This window comes from Ursus arctos, unplaced genomic scaffold, assembly GCF_023065955.2.
Source record: "Ursus arctos isolate Adak ecotype North America unplaced genomic scaffold, UrsArc2.0 scaffold_15, whole genome shotgun sequence".
Classification (NCBI taxonomy): Eukaryota; Metazoa; Chordata; class Mammalia; order Carnivora; family Ursidae; genus Ursus; species Ursus arctos.
In genome coordinates, this window is record NW_026622819.1 from 25,601,736 (window position 1) to 25,625,098 (window position 23,363).

The 23,363-nt window shown below is 38.4% G+C and overlaps 1 long non-coding RNA gene across 1 annotated transcript in view; it reads right to left on the reverse strand.

The window, feature by feature from the left end:
- The window catches only part of LOC125283372 (uncharacterized), a 262,139-nt gene that overhangs the window by 208,901 nt on the left and 29,875 nt on the right, over positions 1-23,363 (reverse strand). Inside the window, exon 2 of the long non-coding RNA XR_007191159.2 lies at positions 3,979-4,118. This is a non-coding gene — a long non-coding RNA (uncharacterized LOC125283372). The remainder of the gene's footprint in view (positions 1-3,978; positions 4,119-23,363) is intronic.

Here is a 23,363-nt window from a genome sequence, read left to right on the forward strand (position 1 = left end):
CTAGATGGTGGTTAAGAGAGAGAAGAGGGTGTTAGTGATAATGGTGTTTTCCTTCTTCCTCTAATTCTGACATCACTGGACATGATAGAGGTCCTTCAGGTTGGCTAGCTTTATCTACAATAACCACAGTTCCTATCCTGTGGCTCTCTTCTAGACCCACATCTATTCTCTTTGGGCTGAAACTTCCCCCTTCACTTGTCCATTCAGTTTAGGGATACCAACTGCTCCCCATTATTGCTAGCCCCAGGATGCTTCATCATCCCTTGTTACTCTCCCTTAAACCTATTCCACTTGAATAAATAGTTCCTAAATTAAATTTTCCTTAATTGCTCCATTTGAGGAACTCATGTATTTCCTGCAGGTTTTCAAACTGATACAACTTGAGCTCTAGAATCTTTTTGATACTTTGGATCACTGAAAAATATGAGGTGCCTTTTCATGCATACATTTGTGCATTCATTCCACAAATATTTATTGAGCACCTATTGTGTGCCAGGCACTGGATTTACAATGGTAACAACTAGACTGTTAGAGCCACTGCTCTCCTACATAAAATACAGTAGATAGATTAAACAGATAATCACACACAAACTAGTAGAACACTATAATTGTGCCATGTGCCATGGCCCAATGAGAGCAAATGAGAGGAGTCAATCTGGTAGGGAGATCAATAAAGGATTGCATAAAAAAGTAAAACTTGAGCAAAAGACAAATAGGTATGTATTGGGCATAGAAGAAAAGAAAGATCATTCCAAGCAGAAGCTGATGACTGATAATAGTTGGTGTGGCAGGGATAGAGAGAGCAGGAGATGCTTGAGGAAAGATAAAGCTGACCAGGCTTTGTAGGCCATATTGAAAAATTGCGTTTATCCTCTATGTTACAGTGTGAAGATTGGGTTGGAAGGCCAAAGTAGATTGAGCACAGACCAGGTAGACAAGGTGAAAAGTAATTTAAATGGTGGTGGGGAAAATGGAGAAAATAGATTAATTTTATATATAGACATAGAGAGAGAGATTGAAAAACAGATTTGCTCCTCCCTGGGAGATTTCAGTGCCTGAAATTATATACATGAATTATATACATGAATACAACTGTCTTAGGGCAATGACTTTTCAACAAATGGAAAAATTCTGCCTTCTCATTATGGGATAGGGGTCAAGAAATATTATTCTAGGTTTAAGAAAAAGGATGAAACTCAGTAATGCAGTTATATACACAGGGTCAGGACATAAAAATTGTCCCCATATTGACTTCCTGTCTTGACCTCTAACAATTCTCACTCCTTAGGAATTCAGTAAGAAGGAGAGACTGAGTTCTAGAGAGAGCTGAGAAACCCAGAGAGATGAAAGTTACCATCTTGGCTCTCCCGCTTACTGTGTTGACTATGCAATTAGTTAATTTCTCTGATCTTCACATTCCTCTTCCATAAAATGAGAATGATAAATATTTCATAGGATTGTTGTGAGGATTAAATTAAGTAATGTATGTATATACATATGCTATTCACTAATTCAAGTAACAGAACACTGATTTTAAGAGGACTTAAAGCAAACTTATCTAATATATTGTGAAGTGTTAGGTATGACAGATTTCAAGGTCTATTAACTCAACAGCATAATCAATTTCTTTCTTTCTCCTCTATCACCCTGGATGTGTTTTTGACTCTTGCACTGGCTCCCCTCATCATCATAAGTTAGAAGTATTACATTTAGGGGTGCCTGGATGGCTCAGTCGGTTAAGCATCTGCCTTTGGCTCAGGTCATGATTCTGGAGTCCTGGGATCGAGTCCCACATCAGGCTCCCTGCTCAGTGGGGAGTCTGCTTCTCTCTCTGCACTTCACCCTGCTCATGCGTGCTTTCTCTCTCATTCTCTCTCTCTCCCTCAAATAAATAAAAATTCTTGGGGTGGGGGAAGAAGTATCACATTTAAAGAGAGAAACATCCAAAGTGGAAAGGAGTATCTTTTTCACTACTCCCTACTTGAATGTGAAAAACCTTTACCAAACAACAATAGACTTATATCTCATTAACTAGAACTGAAAGTAAAATACACAAAGGCAGGAACATTTGTCTGTTTTGCTTAATGATGTATTCCCAACATTCAAAATAGTGGTTAGGCCTCAAAAACCATTCATTGTTTGAATGGACTGCATGCCTAATTCTAATCTAACCACTAGTAAGAAAGTGGGATTACCATGTCCTGGCACTTTTTCTGTAAAAAGCAAAATAAAAACAATTTTAGGCTTTGTGGGTTGCATAGAACCTCTATAGTATATTCTTCTTTTTTCAACCCTACAAAAATATAAAAAATATTCTTAGCTCATGGGGCTTCCAAAAACAAGCCAAGGAATGGATGGCCCACAGGCCATAGTTTGCTGCCCCCTGGCTTAGATTAATCACATGGGGTGAAATGGAGGGACAGTCAAGCACCATGACCAGCAGAATATGTACAACACTCAGCAGAATCCATCACATGTAAAAAGCACTCAATAAATATCAGCTGCCATTGTTTTTGATGATGTATTATTTTCCTTGTTCTTCTTTTTCTAGGATAGCTGGACTCCAGAGACCTCTGTCCTGTGATAAACCTGCCATAGGCTGTGGACTGCCTCTGACTCTGGACTGAACCATGTGGGCCAGGGCACAGAAAGACATACCTTACAAAAAGAAGTAAAGATAGAGAAAACAATAAGCTCAGGATCAAAAACCAAGATTCACAAAATTAGCAAAGGATGTGAGAAGTGTATGATGGTGGAGGAAATGAATTCTATTCTCAAACATTAGAAAACTCAGAGTTAAAAAAGTAAAATAAGTTCCTTTACTATCTCAGAATCTTGAATAGGCTAATAGGCAACCAGTCTCACCAAGGTAAAAACCTCTGTGCTATTTTCAGTACAACAGAATTATTTCTCCAGGGACCATTCTATGAGATTTTTTTAAAAACATTGCCTTTAAGGTTTATAGCTGGTATGTCTCTTCACTGTCTTATACTATCTGATCTTCAGCAGCAGCCCACTGAATCTGGGAAGAATGTTATTATCCCCACTCATTGGTGAAATTAAAAAATATTTAACAACCAATATAGCTGGGGACTAATCACAGCCCTGGAATGAGGTGGGTCCTTAACGCCCCCTGCTGAGCCCCACACTGCCACCTTTGTTACTAAATTATGAGGAGGTGGGTGGGAATGTTAAAGGAGGGGGTCAGTTAGAGTAGCTATTCACCAAACAGTACAGAAGGATTTCAATATTTTAATAAGCAGCGTAGCTATACCAGTGTGTACCAGATGACTTTGAGCCCTACCTACTTTTGCCAAACATAAAAGGAAGAAAGGAAGAAAGAAAGGAAGGAAAGAAGGCAGGGCTTTTCTAGGATTCTAAACCAGTAAATGGAAGAGCTTAGATTCAGAATTAGTCTTCAATAATCCAAACCCTCTACTATTTTTTCTGTTACCCACTTTTTTTACTTGTATGTTCTTTTTCACATCCTGTGGATCATCCCAGTCAATGACTCAGATCAGAGAAAAGAATATCGTATTTGGAGACAGAAGACTAATGTTTGGGTCCTACTTCCAGTATTTATTAGTTGTGAGACCTTGGGCAATTCACCTGATCTTACAAGACTGAGTTTCTTCACTGGGGAAATCACAGTAATTATGTCTGCACTGCAAGGCAGCTGAAGAAAAGCTTTGTAAAATATTAAGTACTATTCAGATGTCAGCCATTCACATTATGCACAAATTGGCAGTTTTCATCCTAAAAACCTGAATGTTGGAACTGGAATTCTTTTTCCAGATGAGAAAACTCAGACTTCTGAGAGATTAAATTACTTGCCCAAGGTCACACAACTAGTGATGATAGAGCCAGGAATGATTTCAAAGCTCTTGACTTCTAATTCATGGCTTTAGCTTTTGGCAGCCTCCAAACTCACATCACAGGCTGCCTACAAAGATGGAAATGTGAATGATCTTAACTTACAGTCAGAGCTATGTTGGCAGGCCTTTGTTATCAGCTCCTTCCAAGTCTGCAGGAAGAAGGCCTACTTCTGGCCCAGCATATATCTTCTATAATTCAGGGTGCTACCAGCCAATTGCTAGGCCACTCCAGCAGCTGTGGGACTGGAATAGCAAAATTATGGTGTTAATGACAATATTTCTGCTACAGATACACAAGCAAACGATAGCATGGATGAGTACAGTGCCTACCCCAGAGGGTCTGACTTTCAAGCCCTCATCTGCCACAGGCCAAAGGGGTCATGATTCGTAGTATGACAACTGAGAAGGAAGAGTTTTCTCAGCTTAGGAAGATTTAGCCTAGGTTGCCTCAAAAAGACAACCCTCACTGAAAAGCAACACAAAGTCAAATGATAAGGATATCCCCAATCCCAGAACTCAAGGCAAACTGAGTAAATCAATGAGGTTTTGTAAAATCTGGTTTTGGAGTCAAATAATTTTTGGATTCAGAAACCAAGTCTTCCACTTACTAGGTCTGGTAGTGATTTGCACAGCCCCCCAAATTTCTTGCTCTGCCTTCCAGGCATATAATAGGGCTACACTTCCTGGCTTGCCTGTAGTTAGGTGGAGTCACATGACTAATCTTGGCAAATACATTGTGAGAAAAAGGGATGTATGTCATTTCTAGGGCAAGCTTTTATTGCTGGTGTGACACTCTCTAGAGATGTCTTTTCCTCTGGTACAGCAATATTTGTGATGGTTGCTGCTCTGTAGCCTACATCCCTAACAACAATGAGCGGGGTCCCCCTGCTGACTCACTGTGAACATGTGATACAAGTAAAAAACAAACCTTTGTGTTTTAAGTCACTAAGATGTGGAGGTTGTTTACTACTGCAGCATAATCTAGCCTATCCAAATTGCCACATTAGCTACATGATTTTTAGTAAGTTACTTACCTTTTCTGAGCATGAGTTTCTGATGTTTAATATAAGGATGCACACCTTTTTAGGATTGTGAGGATTACCAATAGTTTATGTAAAGCACCTCACAGCTCCTAGCACATATGTGGTCCTCAAGCAATGTTATCTATTGCTATTATAAAACAGTCAGGGAGAAAAGCAGGTGGAAGCAGGATATCCTTAAGCAAACAAACAGCTCTTAAACTTAGCCAGTCACCTAGACATAGAGCTTTGGCAGCCAGGAGAGCCAGATAGAAGGAGGCCCCTGAATGCCTCCAGTCACTTGTTCATTCTTTCACTCTGTAAATATTTAGTGAGGATCTACTATGTGACAGACACTATTTAGGCACTGGAAATACAAGAGAAAGTCCCAGCTCTCATGGTCTTTACCTATACCACCTAATGCATTTGAATGGCTGTTTTTCAGATTACCTAATTGTACCCTCAGAGGAAACAAAGAGCCTGGAATTTGATCCTTTGCATTTTAGGGATTTTTAATTCCTTGCAAATATGTTTACATAGATTAACAGACTCAATTCTCACTGCACTTTTACAAATAGGCAAGGACGTTATTACTATATATATTCACAGGTACAGAAATTAAGGCTGGGAAAAATTATTATTTTGTTTTTATTAGCATCAGTGGCAGTGCCAGATTTAGAATCTGTCTCCTCAATGAGGGTCATGTTCTTTTTTTTAATCCCAGGTTGACAATTAAAACTTGAATCACCATCTTGCCCAGAGATACTCCTACATAACACTTATATTAAAGTACTGTAGGTGAAATATAAGAATGGAGTCTTTCTGTGATTATAGTAATAATAAACCACCACAAATAGGATTCTAAACAGAACTGTCCTATACCAAATTCTGCCTACTAAAGGGTCAAATTTCAGGAAGTTCCTACTTCACAACTCTGTGTGTGGAAAGAGACCTAAGCACACATTTAATGTAGGCCATTTTACCACTTTGGTGCAATATGTAATAAGAATAGACCAATACAAATATTTTCTGACCTCCTGGTATCTTTATTGTTGGAGTAAATGTCCTAGAAAGCTAGGCAACACCTAGTTCCTCACTAATAGCTCAGTATTTTATTCTATGGCCATGCCTTGAAAATCCACCATGTCAAGGATCAATTCAAATGTGATCTTTTATGAAACCTTTAATTGCCTTATCAAAAGTGATGTCCCATCATCCTTCATTTGTATCTTAGTCTGGTTCCTACTCTATCCTAAAGTCATATCCAGATGGTAGTGAAACAGACTGAACTGCTGTTCCACATAGGGAAATGATGGAAAATAAAATGAGAAATACAGATTGAGGCAAATTGTGGAGGCCTCAATGCCAGACTAAAAAAATTAGATTTTCCTCTATAAGCAAAAGTGGCTCCTGGGAAACTTAAGAGTATTTACAAAAAATAAATATAATCATCTGCTAAAAGAAAAGGAGAAGGTGGGATAGAAATCAGGGTTTCGATAACGTGAAATGAGAGACAGTCTACACAGCTACTTTTTTTTTAAGATTTTATTTATTTATTTGACTGAGATAGAGACAGATAGCGAGAGAGGGAACACAAGCAGGGGGAGTGGGAGAGGAAGAAGCAGGCTCATAGCGGAGGAGCCTGATGTGGGGCTCCATCCCATAACGCCAGGATCACGCCCTGAGCCAAAGGCAGACGCTTAACCGCTGTGCCACCCAGGCGCCCCTACACAGCTACTTTTGGGGATATTTTTAGATTTACATTTGACCAGTTAGATTTGTTCCAAATCTGATACACAAGTTGCAACTGAACACCTGAATCAAGACTTGAGAAACTGTGCAATGTGATAATCTGTGAAACCTCGCAGTAATTCTCCTAGGTCACTACTGTCTCCCAGATCACTATTTTCCCAGCAGATCAGAGAACTCTGAAATAGTAGTACTCTTTCCACAAAGTTAAGAAGTTGAATTAACCAAATATCGATTGGCTTTGGACAGTGAGTTTGTATTTACACAGATGTCATTATAATCACCAAGGGACCCTAGGCTTCTTCAGTGACAAACCCATCATTCATGGCAACCAACTAATACCTGATACCTTTTCCTAAGTAGTGTGTGAAATTCTGAAACTTCTGTTAGACACACAGACTGCTCTGCATAAGTTGAACCATGAGTGTTCCGGCACCTCTCAAGTAAAAAAAACGACGACTCCTCTCCACCAGCACTGACTCCAACTCACCGACAGGGCTTGGCTGGCACCGCTTCACGTCTCATCTCGCTGGAAGCCTGTCCTGACAGTAGCTGTTGCTCTAAACCAACTCGTTGTCACTAATCTGGCCAGATCCTCGTGGCGCCGACCCTTACAGCCAAACGGTCGCCATTTTGTTTGTCCCGCGGTAGTTCCCAGAGCCACTTGCGTCCTGCCCAGCCCGGCAAAGGCCTCTCTGTCTCTCAGTCATCCAGGGGCTCTCCATGGTACGTCCCCTGTACTACACATGCGGTAATTTCCCCATCTTCACTGCTCCCCATTCCTCGCCAGCTATTCTTTGCTATCCCCAGTGAGGACAGCACCAGCGTTAACCAAACCGCATTTTGCACGTGACCTATAATAGTAATTTTCAAACTTTTTAGATTATTTACTCCCAAAAGATTGAAAATTAAGTACCCATTCACACATTTTTAACTTCTGTCCTTTAAAATTTCTCATCATAAATTTAAATAATTGCAAAGGGTGATATTTCCAGTGCACTGTAAATAGTAACATTTAAAAACAAAACTATTTCATCTCTTTATAAATCTGTCCAATGAAATCTAAATACCACAATGATTTGTTATCCATCCATTTGAAAATAAGTAAATGAACACTTCTTTTAATATATATTTTACACTGCTGCTTGCTTGCTTTCTTTTTTTTTTAATGAGAGCGAGAGAGCAGGAGCAGGGGAGATGGGGAGGAGCAGAGGAGAGGTAGAAAGAGAATCTTAGGCAGGCTCCATGCCAGACCTGGGGCTGGATCTCAGGACCCTGAGATCATGACCTGAGCAGAAACCAATGGTGGGTGCTTAACCCACTGAGCCACCGAGGTGCCCACACTGTTGCTCTTTCAGTCATCAAAGAGAATGCCCTCATAGAATTTGTCCAGAGAAATGTATCTCTATGTTTTATTGATCACCCTGTCATAGTTTTCTACAACAAAAATATATGTTATTCAAATATGTATTTATGTTTTTAACTTCCTATATCCATAATTCTCTTATGTTTACAATTTCTTCTAGATCGATTTACCCATTAAAATTATTACTAGCACATGATTAGTCCAAACAGCATATATTACAAAATTTGATAATTATTGAATAAAAAAGTAAAATTTACCATATACCTTTTAATAAAATATAAACATAATATATATTATATATTATACACATGTACATTACAAAATATATATTATGTATTTTACAAAATACCTCACAGGAAATGTAGAACTGAAGTTGCAATAGGAAAGCCATCAGAGCAATGACAGTCTTTTACGAGATGTAGAAGCCGGTGGCAACCTCCTTGATTTCTGCAAAGACTCCTCAGTGCATATGGGATAAAACCGCAATTCCAGCAAGGGATTTGAAAACCTCCCAAATGGAGCCTAAAGTTCTCTTTCTAGATTTTTTTATTGCACTTTCTTTTACCAAATGCTCTCCTTTTCTGCCAAAACATGTTTTTCTCATTTCTGTTTTTTTGCTTTATATGAGAACCTCTCCCCAGGCAATGCAGCATTCAGACTCAGTAAGATTCAGAAATGATGGGAGGTATGCGTTTCTTTTGTCAAGTGGTGAAAAGGTGAATGTGAAAGGAAAGTTGGGAAAGAGAACTAGAATGACATCCAACTCAGGCTGATCAATTTTAGGAAAAAGTAAATGTGGAGCTTTAGGATTTAGAAACCTATTCCCTAAATCTCTCTCAACCCACTCAACCCCTCCCAGGAGTTTCTATGCACCCTAGGGGTACAAGTAATCCAGTTTGTTGAGGGGGGGGATCTAAATAGAGGGTAGATATTTGGATTTCAAATGGCTCAACTGATAGGCATTTCCTGGATAACAAAGCACAAATAAACAGGCAGGCAAAGAGAAATAAGCCCTTATTGAGGCCAGACTTTTGAATCAGGCACTGGGTTAGGTGCTTTCACGTACACGAACTGATTTCAGTCCTTACATTAACTCTGACAGAAAGATGGAGCACGTATGAGCTTCTTCCACAACCCTGACATGCAAATATTATCACATGCTTTTAATTTTTTAATTCAAATCAAATTTGGCTTAGCCCCACCTGAGATAGCTAAAAATCAGCCACTTCATTCCTCTTTCCTCTCCACAGCAATCTCTGATTTTCAAACAAAAGCTCTGGGTGGTGATGGCCTTGTTAGAAGGGAATGCCTAATACACAAAGAAATTTAATTCCCTTAGGAATTAGGCAGCACAAAACTCCTGGATATAGGGCATGTGGAATGTGCCAGAGAAAGGGAAAATTACCTTTTGAACCTCGCATCTTTCTATAACATAGAAACTAAACTAGATGGCAGTTAACATCTAAGTAAAACTTCTAGTGGCATAGTTACTATTATCCGCATTTTAGAGGTGAGGTGAGAAAACTGAAATTCAAGGAGTTTAAGCAATTTGCCTACAGCAGGCAGCCAGGAAAGGCTATTGATTTAGAATGGCCTTGCTCCAGTTTTAACTATTCCACTAATTAGATATGGGAGCATTTGCTTCCCCCACCCCCATTCCTCTGCAGCTGTCACACATGAGTTTGGAAGGCAAGGCAGGCCTTCTCAGTGGGTCTATGTGGATATACCTGTAAGTGGAACACTGGAGCCTTGGTGAGGTTCACTGCTCAAAGATATAAATGAGATGTTTGTGTGCCAAGCACCCTCCACTTTTCTTACTTCCTCCATGGACATCTGTGCTTTTGGTTGGCAGTAAAGTCACTTGATCCTACTGCGGTCATTCCACTGGAAAACCTAAGGCCAAGTGGCTATCCAGTCATTTCCTTTCTGATTCTGTCAGTGCTCATGTAGTACAAACAACATAATGAACCACCACCCGGTACCCAGAGCCCCCTCAGTCTGGCTCTGTGATGTTCTTTGATCAGTCTCTCCTCTTCAAACCCCTAGTGAAAGATCTCTTGGCTTTCTACCCTCCACCTGGGCTTAGAGTGGATTCCTCAGACAATTATTCAGGTTAAATGTTGTGCCAATATCTGATTGTCTTCTGATCAGCCCCCTCACCATGATCAGAGGGATAAATCCTAAAGACACAGAATTCAATCATTTTTAAGATTTAAGGCTTTCAATACATTATCCCTGAGAGAAAATCGGTGACTTCCTTTCTACTATTTCAATTCAAACGTATTTTTAAATCATTTCTATCTGCTTGATGCCATAGGGTATGTAAAAATAAAATGCTTGCAATAAAGCTGTGGCTCTAAAATGTTTAAGAGGAAGCAACTTAGTTTCTTAGTAGCAGAGACTGTTTGTAATCCTGTGTGTTGGCAGAAAAGGAGAGCATTTGGTGAAGGAATTTTTAATAAAAAAATCTAGAAAGGGAAGTTTAGGTTCAATCTGGGAGGTTTTCAAATCCCTCACTAAAGAGTTAGCCCTTTCTCCTATATGTACTGAAGAGTCTTTGTAGAAAGCAGGGAGGTTGCTACTGCCTCTGTACCTTGTAAAAGACTGTCATAACTGTGATGGCCTTCTTATTGCCACTTTAGCCCTACATCTCCTATGAAGCATTTGGTAAAATATATAATAAGAAAATTCTGTCACTAAGGCTAGGAGGCAGATTGTGTGTGTGTGTGTGTGTGTGTGTGTATTTACCTGGGAGGGAAGCTTCGGAGTTACTGCAAAAAAATCAGAAAATCCATATGCACAAACTGCACTATCTATAAAATACATAAATAATATCTCACATATACAAGTACCACTATGTTCAAAATGTATGTAGATATAAATACTGCTGGGAATAATAAAATATAAATTAATCTAAATTAATGGACTAAACTCAGAATGACTGCTATTATATATTTCCTCAGTCTGATACAGCTAATACCATGTAAGGCTTCGTGAGTGCTTTGCTATTAAAAAGGAATCTTCATCCTCTGGAGTCTTGATAGTCACTGTGCCAAGGAAAATTCTTCAACTTGGAATCTGAGGAGTCATCATTATCCCAAAACACGAATACACACATTGTAAGGAAACAAACTTTTCCTCTGAAGTTGTCTGCAGGAGTATCTTCACAAAATGTAGCCAGACCTATCAGCCGTAAATCTTAGAGCCCAGGATTCATCTTCTACTTAAGGAACGTAGGTAATTGAGCAGTATTGTAATAGCATTGTATGGTGACAGATGGTAGATGACAGATGGACTTGAAGTAAGCATAGCATAACATATAGAGTCGTCAAATCACTATTATGTACACCTGAAATTAATATAACATTGTGTGTCAGCTATGCTACAATACAAAGAAAAAACAATTGGGCAATTATTGGATAATTATCTCATTAATAGGAGACAGAAAAGTAAGAGGGAACATGAGCTCCACCCTATGGCATGTTGATTGCATTAACAGCCCTGATTTTTCACCTGTCAGGCCCTTACACGTGTGGTCATGTGACTTGCTTTGCCCAACAGTATATTAGCAGACATGACATAAGCAGAGGCTTAAAAACCACTTACATGTTTTTGCTCTTGCCCTCTGCTATGCCACAAGATGGACATGCCTAGCCTAGAATGCTGGAGGATGGGCAAGAAGTGGAACAAAGAAAACTCCAAGTCATCCCAGCAAAGGTCATTCTCAATTAGCCAATGACCTGCCAAACCCCAGGCGTGTGAGCAAGCCTAGCCAAGATCAACAAAGCCACACAACCAACCCAGAGCTGGCCACAAGAGTGAGACCAGCTAAAAGAAGCTAAATCCATATTAGATGAGCTGACGCCCACAGACTCAAGTGCAAAACAAATGTTTACTGTTCTATGTCACTGAAGCTTTGAGGTTGTTTATTTGCAGTATTATTATGGCGATAGATAACTGAAGCTACCACTTACCAGTTCTATAACCTTCAACTATAAAGTGAAAGTAGAAAGCTACTTACTTCAAGGACTGGCATGAGCATTAATTGACACAATATGCATGAAATTCTTAATACTGTGTTTGGCATATAGCCTGCACTCTAGAAGTGGTTAGTGGTATATGGGGAACCAGAAAGTAAGAGTGAGAACACATGAGAGAAGGGATGTGGGAAGAGAGAATAAATTCCTGCTACCCTCACCACCCTGATCTCAGGGGGCAGTACTGGTTTTTGGCACAAATGGTATAGCATTGCCAAGATCAATTTTAAGCATTTAAATAAAACTTTGCTGAAGTTCTCAGATCACAAAAGGGAATTAGAGTAAAATGAAGCAAAATAATCTGTCTTCCAAAATATCTTCTATGGGAGTACTGCTTGATATGCACCCTCTGCCTCCAGATAGAAATAAGAATCTTTCCTCAGCAGTCAGTAAGGCCCCTGAACCCATCTCAAAGTCCAGACTCTGTGGCACCTGGGTGGTTCAGTCAGTTAAGCGTCTGACTTTGGCCCAGGTCATGATCTCGGTCCTGGGATCAGCACCATGTCAGGCTCCCCACTCAGCTGGAGTCTGCTTCTTCCACTCCCTCTGTCCCTACTCCCACTTGTGTACCCCACCCCCTCTCTCAAATAAATAAATATAATCTTAAAAAAAAAAGTCTAGACTCACAAGGAGGTAGACTTAAAAGAAGCAGTTTTCTCCCTAAGAGTTGCCTCCCCAAATTTAGGAGAATCGGTGTCCTGTCAGAAGCATGGTCCCTTCCACAGACGATGTACTCAGAGACACCCCCCCCCCTTTAGAGGAGATCCCATTACCTAGTCTTGATAGAGTGGCCTTAACAAAACAACCATGTCAAAACACAATACAATAGTTTATATACCTGTCCAGGATGTGTGAAGAGGCAGGGCACATTGGGGAGATGAGCCCACAGATAAAAGACAAAACAATGCTCATAGAGCGTTTGTCCATTATGTCTTCTAACTGCAATGCCAGGTCCCCTCTCTCCCTACTATTTTCATCGTTCCAATTTCAACTCATGCTTCAAAGCCATCCCATTTAGCCTCTTCTCCGAAGTTTTCTCTGATTGTCATCCCAGTTCAAACTCCTGCAGGCATTTGTCCGTAGAGTAATCACATAGAAGAGGGGGAAAATACAACTCTTGACAGTCAAAATCCTAGCTATGCCACTCATCAGTAGTGGAACCTTGGGCAAGTTGTTTAACCCATCTGAGCCTCAGTTTCCTTCTCTAAAATAGAGATGGTAAAAGCACCTACTTTGAATAATGATGAAGTAGTCTATTAAAGTACTTACTACAGCCTGGCATATGGTAGAAATGTTAGACATTATTATTATTATCATTGAAATAGTTATTTCGCAGTATGTGCTGATACTGCAGAATATTTCCCACATAGTAGTGAAATATTTTATTATTATTAATCAGTAGTCACTTTATATTCTATTTTTTTTTTTACTTTTCCTGTAAGGATTCTTACCTCACACTAAGAACTTCTTTTGTAGTGAGTCACTTACCCATCTTATCCCCCTAGTGAGATTCTAAGTTCTTGAAGACACATTATTCCAAAACATCTTATCTGTGGAGGACGGAGAAATTTGAGGTATTCAGAGTTTTAGTGATATTTGCTCTCTGGTCAGGAATTGCTAACCTCTCTACTAATGAAAGAAATACTACCCTTGAATGCAAGTCCAGCTGTGCTGCTCTTCAGGCTAATTGCACTCAGGGTAGAGAGGACACATGGTCTCTTTTGCTCTTAGCAACCAGGAAGAATTAAATTAATGTATCAGATCTCCAGCATTCCCTAGGCAGGCTACATAGACAGCCTGGAGAGGAACTGTCTTTTAAATAAGTAGTACTGGGAAAACAAGATCTTTCTGCAGTGTTAATAAATATGGCAAACTCCAGACAGCCTGGGTGCCCAGGTTCTGGGCAGAATTTTGATTTAGGATTTCTTTTTTCCCAGTGAGTCATAATTGTCATGGTCCTAACACCTGTCACCAGAAAAAGGCAAAATCAGTGTAATCACCAGAGCAGTTGCCTCAGGAATACCAAATTCTTTTAGGAATTTGGTTGGAAGAAGTTCAAGAATGCAAGTAATGAGTTGATTTCAAATGTGAAGTGACCAGAGTTGGCCTAAGTGCTGAGCTCTTTGAATTTAAGGGAGAAAGGAAAAGAGAGACAAGTTATTTTATTATTAACAACAGCAGGAAATCAAGTTATTCAAGACTCATTTAGTAATGGGTAAAATCAACTCTGATACCAATATTTCTAGTCCAGAAACTATGAAAAAACTTATTGGATTCCCCAACTGAGCAATTAGTGATGGGGTAGACCAGATAAAAAGATGAGAATTAGTAGCCAAATGAATAATTATCTGGGATTACACCCACCTTTTAAAATAAAGCCAGATGAAAAGATGACAAAGCAGGGGAAGGGTCTTTAGATGGTAGAGTGGAGGTTACAGTTGACAACATACTGCTGGTAATATTATTTTCTTGTTGTCCATGTTATTAAATGTCTTAAAGGTCACATAGGCCATCTAGATGAAATGAAAACCATAAACCAATGTAGTCATCTTGTTCCTAAACCATCAACTTTGAAATTCCTGTTGCTGACGGTCCAATTTCTTTGAAAATCATTTTAGCAAATCAAACTATAATAGAATCTGACTCCAGTTTTGATGTTTAATCTTTAACAACTTTTAAGCCTTACCTCCCCTGTTTCCCCCTTTACCCCACAACTGAGCATGACTTAAGGCCCACATATTTTTTCCCTTGGCACCAGCAGAATATTCAAACCATGCAAATAATGGCCAGAGGTAACACTTATCCTGGCCCCATCCCCAAATCCCAAGGTCACTTGTTCCTCCTGTCACTCAAGCCATTCCAGACAGGCTTGAGTATCTGCCCTATTCTCCCTCAGGAAGAAAAGGAAATAAAAGGCATATGGATTGTAAAGAAAACTTAAAACTGCCTTTATTTAAATATAGCACAATTATAGGAAATCCTAAGGAATCTACCTAAGAAAAACTACAACTAATATGTGAATTTAGCAAGCTTGCAGTTTATATGGTCAATATTTTAAAAATCAATTGTATTTCTATCAAGTATCAACAATTGTAAATGGAAATTTTTAAATTATCATTTATAATAACATCAAATCATAAAATTCCTAGGTATAAACTTAATAAAATATATGCATGACCTGTACACAGCAAACGATAAACCATAGCTAAAAAAATTTTAAAGACATAAATAAATGGAGATATATACTATGCTTATGGATCAGAATACTCAATATTGTTAAGATGTCAATTTTCTCCAAATTAATTTATAGAGTCAGTGAAATTCCAATAAAAAATCCAAGCAGACACCTTTTAGAAACTGACAAGCTGATCCACAAATGTATATAGAAATACAAAGGGACTAAAATAGCCCAAATAATTTTGAAAAAAAGAATAACATTAATTTCAGGACGTACTACAATGCTACAGTAAACAAAAAAGAATAGTATTGGCATAAAGTTAAACATACAGATCAAATGAACAGAATTAAAATTCTACAAATAGACCCTCATATAGATAGCCAATTGATTTTCAACAAATGTTCCAAGGCAATTCAGTGAGGGAAAGGAAATCTTTTCAACAAATGATGTTGAAATAACTGAATATCTATATGCAAAAAAGAAAACTCTTTATGTTCTCCAATATGCAAAAATTAACTTGAAATGGATTGTAGAACTAAACATAGTTTTAACAAAAGCTAAAACTATAAAATTTCCAGAAGGGATCACAGGAGAAAATCTTAGTGACCTTTGGTTAGGTGAAGTTTTTTAAATTGGATCCAAAAAGCATGAAATAGTTAAAAATAGAAAAATGGGGTTTCATTAAAATTGAAAATGTTTGCCCTTCCAAAGACACTGTTAAGAAAATGAAAAGGCAAGCCACAAACTATTATATAAGCAGATATTTGCAAAACATATATCTAATGAAAGACTTTTACTCAAATTATATTTCTAAAAATACTTATAATTCATTAGGAAGAAAACAAGAACAAAAGGAACAAAGATATTGCACAGACACTTTAACAAAGGAGATATATGAATGGCAAAAAATTCTCAATGTCATTAGTCATCAGGGAAATGCAATTAAAACCATAATTGAGGGGTGCCTCAGTCAGTTAAGCTTCTGATTCTTGGTTTGGGCTCAGGTCATGATCTCATGAGTCCTGAGATTCAGCCTCCAAGGATGGGCTCTGCACTCAACAGGGAGTCTGCTTGAAAGATTCTCTCTCTCTGTCCCTCCCCCCACACTCTTTCTCTCTCTACCTCTGTCTCTGTCTTGCTCTCTCTCTCTTTAAAATGAACAAATAAATCTTAAAAAAAATAAATAAAACCATAATTGATTATACCACTCATACTCTAGAACTCTAGAACTCCTAAAATCAAAAAGACTGCCAACCTAAGGGTTGGCAAGGATGTAGGGCAACTGAAATGCTCACAAATTTCAATTTCTTATAATGTTAAGCATACATGTGACCCAGCAACTAAGATTTTAGATATTTACTCAAGAAAACTGAAAATACATGCTTACATGAAGACTTGTGCTCATATATTCATAGCAGCTTTACTCATAAAAGCTGGAAAGTAGAAGAAAAAACAAGTATTCATCAAATGGTAAATGGAATACATATTTTGTGATGTACTCATGCAATAGACTTACTCAGCAATGAAAAGGAAATGACTACCAATAAACACACAACATGAACGGATCTCTAAAGCATTATGCTAAATAACAGAAGTCAGACCAAAAAAAAAAAAAAGAAAGAAAGAAAAGAAAAGAAAACTCTACATACTGTATGACCTCATTTACATGAAATTCTAGAAAAGGCATTAAGTATGGTGAAAGAAAGTAAGTCAGTGGTTAATGGAGCCAGGGAATGGGGAGAAGAGATAGATTGCAAGTGACACAGGGGACCTTTTTGAGATGATAGAAAGGTCCTATATCATGGTTGTGATGGTTGTTACACAACAGATTTTGTCAGAAAAAGATGTACCTAGATACCTGCAGGTCAAGGACAATTTTCAGAGGTCCTCTGGAAATTCCATGAAAGAAGACAAAATGCTGAGGGGAAAGAGGACCTCTAAAAGGCATTGTATCCTCACTGCCTGACACAGAGAAGATGCTTAGCAATATCTGCTAATTGTTTAGTGGATATACTGAGAATAAAAGCATGAGCTCATGATTAAGTTTTGGCTGATTATTGCTCTGACTTAATCTGGGAGGACTTCCTGAAAGAGCTGGAATTCTCTGGTTTAAAAGCAATGTCTGCACACCACCTCCACCTTGTTACTCTTATATTTGGAGTAATTCCAAGACAGAAATGTTTTGTTAGTTACTAGGATGCTTTCCATCTCACCAGCTGGGATATTTATACACTAAACCTATTTCCCATGTGTTCTACCAAACTTTCCTAGTACAGCTGAGGAGGGCTGAGCAAGTCTAGCAATGAGCAGTTTGGTCTAAATTCTCCAACTCTTTCTCAATATTTTGAATTCACTAAACCCCCAAACATATTCTTACCTGGCAGTTTTGTATGTTACTTTCCAGACTCAGTGGATTTTCAACAAAACTGAATCCCTGTTGCAAATCTATTTGTGTTCTATTCCATCCAAACTCGACTTTGCCAGAACCATCTAGTGTTTCTAGTTAGAAGCCTCCAAAGTCTTGTGTCTAAGAAAGGATAGCAGGGAATACCAATTTACAGGCAAACAAACTAGGAGTTTAAAATCCAAGTGTGAATAGTGGCTGTAGTATAATAAAACCCAAATTATAAATTTTAATGTATGGTGTAGAAATATGAATGCAGACCTAGGAGTGGGATATTGAGTTCAAAATCTGCCTTTATGGCCTGTTTGATTAAGGCAGGCCACTTAAACTTTCTGAGACACCTCAGTTCCCCCCTATATTGTCTAAGAGAGCTGGTTTCTTTTATTTGGGCCACTAAGTTCCTTTCAACTCTAGTACTCTAGGATTTTATAATGTTCCCTTACAGATGCTCAGGGAAGGCAATCACTTGGCAAGATGCTTCCCCAGTCCCTGCCTTGTGTCATTGCTTGTCAGTGTGTACAACAACAATAAATAACCCATTGGTTGCAAGAAAAGTACATGCTGGATCAAGCTGATATGTCTGCTTTCTGCCTTTTGGAGAGGACGTGGAGGCTTTGATGTTGTCAGAACGGGTTCCACATTTTGACCTCAAGACCCTTCAATTCCAAGTGGCCTCCGTTGCCAAATTTATGAAATGATTATTTACAACTACAGAAGTATTCTGTACCTCTTTCAAAACTGTCACAGGTGTTTTTTTAAATTATTTTTAAAAGAAAAACAAAGTACAATCCCAAAGATTAAATCTCTTACCTGGAAATGGAAGAAAAGGTGGGGTGCAGTGGGGGGGGGGGTTGGAACCTTCTCTTTATATACTGTTCCTATTTAACGGCAGGTAAGAGACAGGGGGGTTGGAACCTTCTCTTTATACACTGTTCCTGTTTAATGGCAGGTAAGGGACAGGGGGGTTAGAACCTTCTCTTTATATACTGTTCCTTTTTAATGGCAGATAAGGGCAGGGTACGTGATGTGGCCAGTCTGCATGCTAATAGGAAGTTAATCCAGATTTCTGGTTTATAATGAAGAAAGCAGACATGAAACAGATATGTGTAATCCTACATGGTACCCAAAAGTCTTGAGGCCTTTCTCTGCTCAACTGTGGTCTCCAGATCAACCTTTCCTTGGGCTGAGACTTTATAGTGGCCCATGGGATTGGTGATGTACAAAATGCAGCACAACTCCTGTCACATGAGAATTGTTACTTCCTTTTCCCCTTCCCCAGATGTGCTGTACAGATATCCAAAGGCCTGCCTTCCTGCACATTCACTCAGCTCTTTCAGAGTAGAATGGCATTTTCTGGAATGTGTCCTATGGAACTCTAATCCTGACAAATAAAGTGACACATGTATTAATAAGTTTGAGATGTGCTGCATAATCTTCTCTTGAGGTTCACTTAGAATATCAAAGGTTCTAAGAAGTTCCACACACAATAAGTGGTGCTTTTGTTATTGGCCAGGAATGGCAAAGACTACTGAGCACTTTATTTCTCTATAAAGATTGTCCATCTTTCCTGATCCCAAACTTCCTCTTTGACTTATCCCCGAGCCCCACCCCTCCCAACAGTTGGAAATAATCTCTCCTCCTCTGAACTAGATCTTTATTTGCATCTGTCTCATAAACTTTTTAATTTTTTATTTTATAGATATACATAGTTATGTTTTATCTCTCCTGATTGCCTGTACACTGCTAGAGAACAGAGTCCTCATTCTCCAATCTTTATCACAGAAGACCTTGTACATGTGGTCAATCTATACATATTTGTTGAATGGATCAATCAGTCTAGGAACTAGCATCTTCTAAATATTTGCACCTTCAATTGGTAAATAACAATGGAATCTACACAAATTCTCAAATAGTTAAAAAAATACTATACTCAAAGTTAAAGTTGGAAAAATGAAAATATTAACACTATAGTATAAGCACCAAATGTCTCTTCTTTCTTTCTCTCTTCACTAATTCAATTACAGAAAAACTGGATATCATCACTCTTGCATCTTGAGATCTGGAAATGTGCTTCATAGTCATGCAATTAGGTACCATAAATTGACTTCAGAGGGAAATGCTGACTTCAGGGAATTCATTATAAAAAGATTATATTATTATTTGTGAATAGCATTATGTAGGTTCAATATTAAGAGAACTATGGTGTCAAAGGCTTTGATGCCACATCTTATTTGTTAGAATGGTGATTGTTCTAGTTAATTTTACATTCTAATTATTTAAAAATTACCAAATAAGAGGTCCACATAAATGATCAATTATGAATCAATTTTAGTTTCATAAAATGCACCCAATTTAAAACCAGACTGACAGAATTGGGTAAATTTTTGGAGGATGTGAGTATTGAGATCTCTAGGGGACAAATATGAATAAGATATAATCTCTACCTTTAATAGGTGTGTCATATAGTAGGGTATCTCAACCTTGGCACTACTGACATTTTGGATCAAATAATTCTTTGTTGTAAGAGGCTGTCTTGTATGTTATAGAACATGTAATGGCATCCTGTGCCTCTTACCACTAAATGCCAGCAGTACTTCTCTAATTTTGAGAATCAAAAATGTCTGGTCATGCTATATATATATATCTCCTAAGAGACAAAACTGCCCAGTGGATAACTTTTGCCATACAGGAAGAGATACTTAAAGTTGTATAGGGTTTCAGAGTCATCTTCTGACCACCAATTCTCATTTTACAATCCTATTAGATATAGAAAATGTAGAAAACCTTGGGCTAATTGTAGACCACAACCAAAACACAACAATAAATGTTTGATAGAGGAACTATAGATGTTCCTCTATCTATAGAAGACTAGAATAAAAATTAAAATATCTGCACTTTTTTGGGGTTTGAGTACACCACTAATCATTCATTTATTGAGTTCTTTGCAAACAGCAGTCAGCTAAGGATAATAAAGATAGAGGGTCTGATATGGTTCTATGCGCAATTAAAATCTACTTGAACAACAGAAGTAATAGAATTAAACAAATGGCATCTTAGAGATGATCTACCTATTCCTCTGTTTTTTATATGAGAAAACTAAGATCCAGAAAAGTCATAAAGGTGATATGACTTAAGGACATCTACCTAGTAAATGCCCTTGGACTAAACCATAAATGTCCTGATTCCAAGTCAATAACTTGGACCAATCCCAAATATTAGCTAACTGCTACATAATGTAAGGCAGATTACAAATTCTGGAGGTGATCAGAATGAAAGGGAACTGAATATGGGCTGGAATAGTCAGAGAAGGCAACAAAAAAGAGGAAGGACTCAAGGCGGGCCTTGAAGATCACAGGTGGCTTCAGGAAAGGGGTTGGGAGGGCTATGGTAGCTTTCCCATGGCTTTGGTGCCAAGTTGGGAATGACATGAGAGGAGACAGAGAGGCAGGAAAGCATCTGATATGAGCCAGGAACTGAGTTCATGTAGGGAAAGAATAAAAATGAGATTTGGGATGGTTTTCAAAATCACTCTGAGAAATCCCAGATTACCTTCTTTTCTGGATATGGTCCCCACTTTTGTTCTTCAATCTGCAAGAGCAAAATATCCTACTGGCTCACAGAGGGCCTTTGAGAGAAGCTTTGCTAGAGGTGAAAGGTATCCCCAAGTTTTCAGGCATCCTTGGAGCTGCCAGCCACAAAAGCCATCATCTTTATGATTCCGTTTATGAATTCAAAAAATTCTCACACAGCAAAGTGCTAGGAACAACAACAAAAAAAAATCGTTGTGTTTCTAAAACTGAAGATTTCATCACTTCTTTCCCTTTAGTATTTGATCTTGAATATTAAATGGACTTGATTCCTTTTGTCTTGCACAAGCTAAATTTTCCCTGTGTATCAAGGGATGAGTCTGGCATCAGCGAATGGCTTAAGTAAATCATAAGAAAAGTGAATCTGATTATACGATTCAAAAAAATTGAATTAAATAAATAAATAAATAAATAAATCCAAAACATGAAAATTTCATCAAAACCTGGAAAAGTTCCAGTAACAAGACTTCTTTAGGAAAGAGCAGATGGAAGTCAGCTCACTAACATTGTGAGATTTTTAGAAAGATTGCCTGGAAAAAAAGAGAGAAAGAGAGAAGCCATACTTCATCCTATCAGTCTATTATGATCCTTCCAATGTGTGTGTGTGTACGTATGTCTGGAGAGAGAGAATGAGATTGTGGGATGGAGGACTGGCATTGAATCTAGAAGGAAAAATTGAAGAAATAGGTAGATGCTCTAGCTGAGGTTAAAAAATCGCAGAGAGGCAAATGCAACTCTAATACAGCACTTAATACCATCACAGAGTGACAGCCTCGGTAAATGAGGTAGTGTTGTCTTTCTCCCACTTTTTCAGGCATTTCTCAGGCAAAACACACCCCTACGGCACTGAGTTGATTTTGCCCACTGTTCAAGCCTTCTAAACAGATTTGCTGAGTATCAAATATGTAATCCTTTTCTCTCTTATAATCAAATTTCACTTGTATGAAAATGTTTAGGGAAGTAGGACACCAACCGGAGGAGACATCATGGCATCTGTTTCAGATATTATTCCTAACCCTATCTCTGAGTCCAGCGAAGAGGGGGCTGCAGGCAGAAGCCAAAGGAAATGTTTTCAAAGGGACTCCGTGAGACATGGGGACCTGCTCAGTAAGGCACTGATGTTTTAGGTCACAAAGTATGGCACAAAGCTAGGAAGCAAGGCCTTCTCCACACCTCTGTGTGAAGCATCTCTTCAGGACAGTGAGAACTTTAGGAAGAACATGAGGAGACTGCACCCTTAACAGGACGACACTTACTCAGATAGAGTACCAGCAGCTGGGACTCTGTTGGGGCATATCCCTCAAGGAGTCTTTTGGTGTACTGAATACCTCAATAAAAATTTATTGAGCAGATCTCTGTGCCAGGCATTCTTCTAGATTCTGAGGATTCCACAGTGAGCAAGAAGCAAGGGCAGAATAAGGCAATAAGAAATATAGAACAGCACGTGAGAAACTATTTATGAGCTCATTTGGGATACTACAGAGACTCCCAGAAATAACTGGGGCAAAGTAGAGCTAGAAGGCTGTAGTTGGAGGCTGGACCTACGCAGATGAGGACATAATCCAGTTAAATTTTGGTAAATATTCTTACCGTGACCCCATGCATATATGCACACCACTCCATACGTGCATGTATAAGGGGTGGAAGAAAATACCAAAACGGTAACAGTGCTTATGATGAGCAATAGGATTATGAATATTTTTACACAATTTCATATAATATTATATATTTTCAGACGTTATAGGGTGAGTACATATTATTATTACAAACAGAAAAAAATTTTTTTGATTAGGGAGGAAGTGGCGTTACTTCATCATTTCTTTGCTTTGGGTAGTATAATCCTCTAGGGGAAACTGACCATGCTGTTTATTTGGAAGAAATGTATTTCATGATAAACTTACCAAAACAATGGAATAAATTGAAATGTGTTTCTAAACAACATTATAGAAAGAAGAACTGACAAATTCTCTGCTGATGGTTTATAATTAAATGTCTAATCTTAATGCATCTTTTACTCATTCCAGCAAAGTAAATTTTACCAAAAATGAAAAAAATGTGGGTAATTATCTCTCTCCAGGAGTAAAAATCAGCTCCGTAACTTCCTAGAAGATCAATTCTACTTCAAGAAATAGATAATTAGTTGAACTC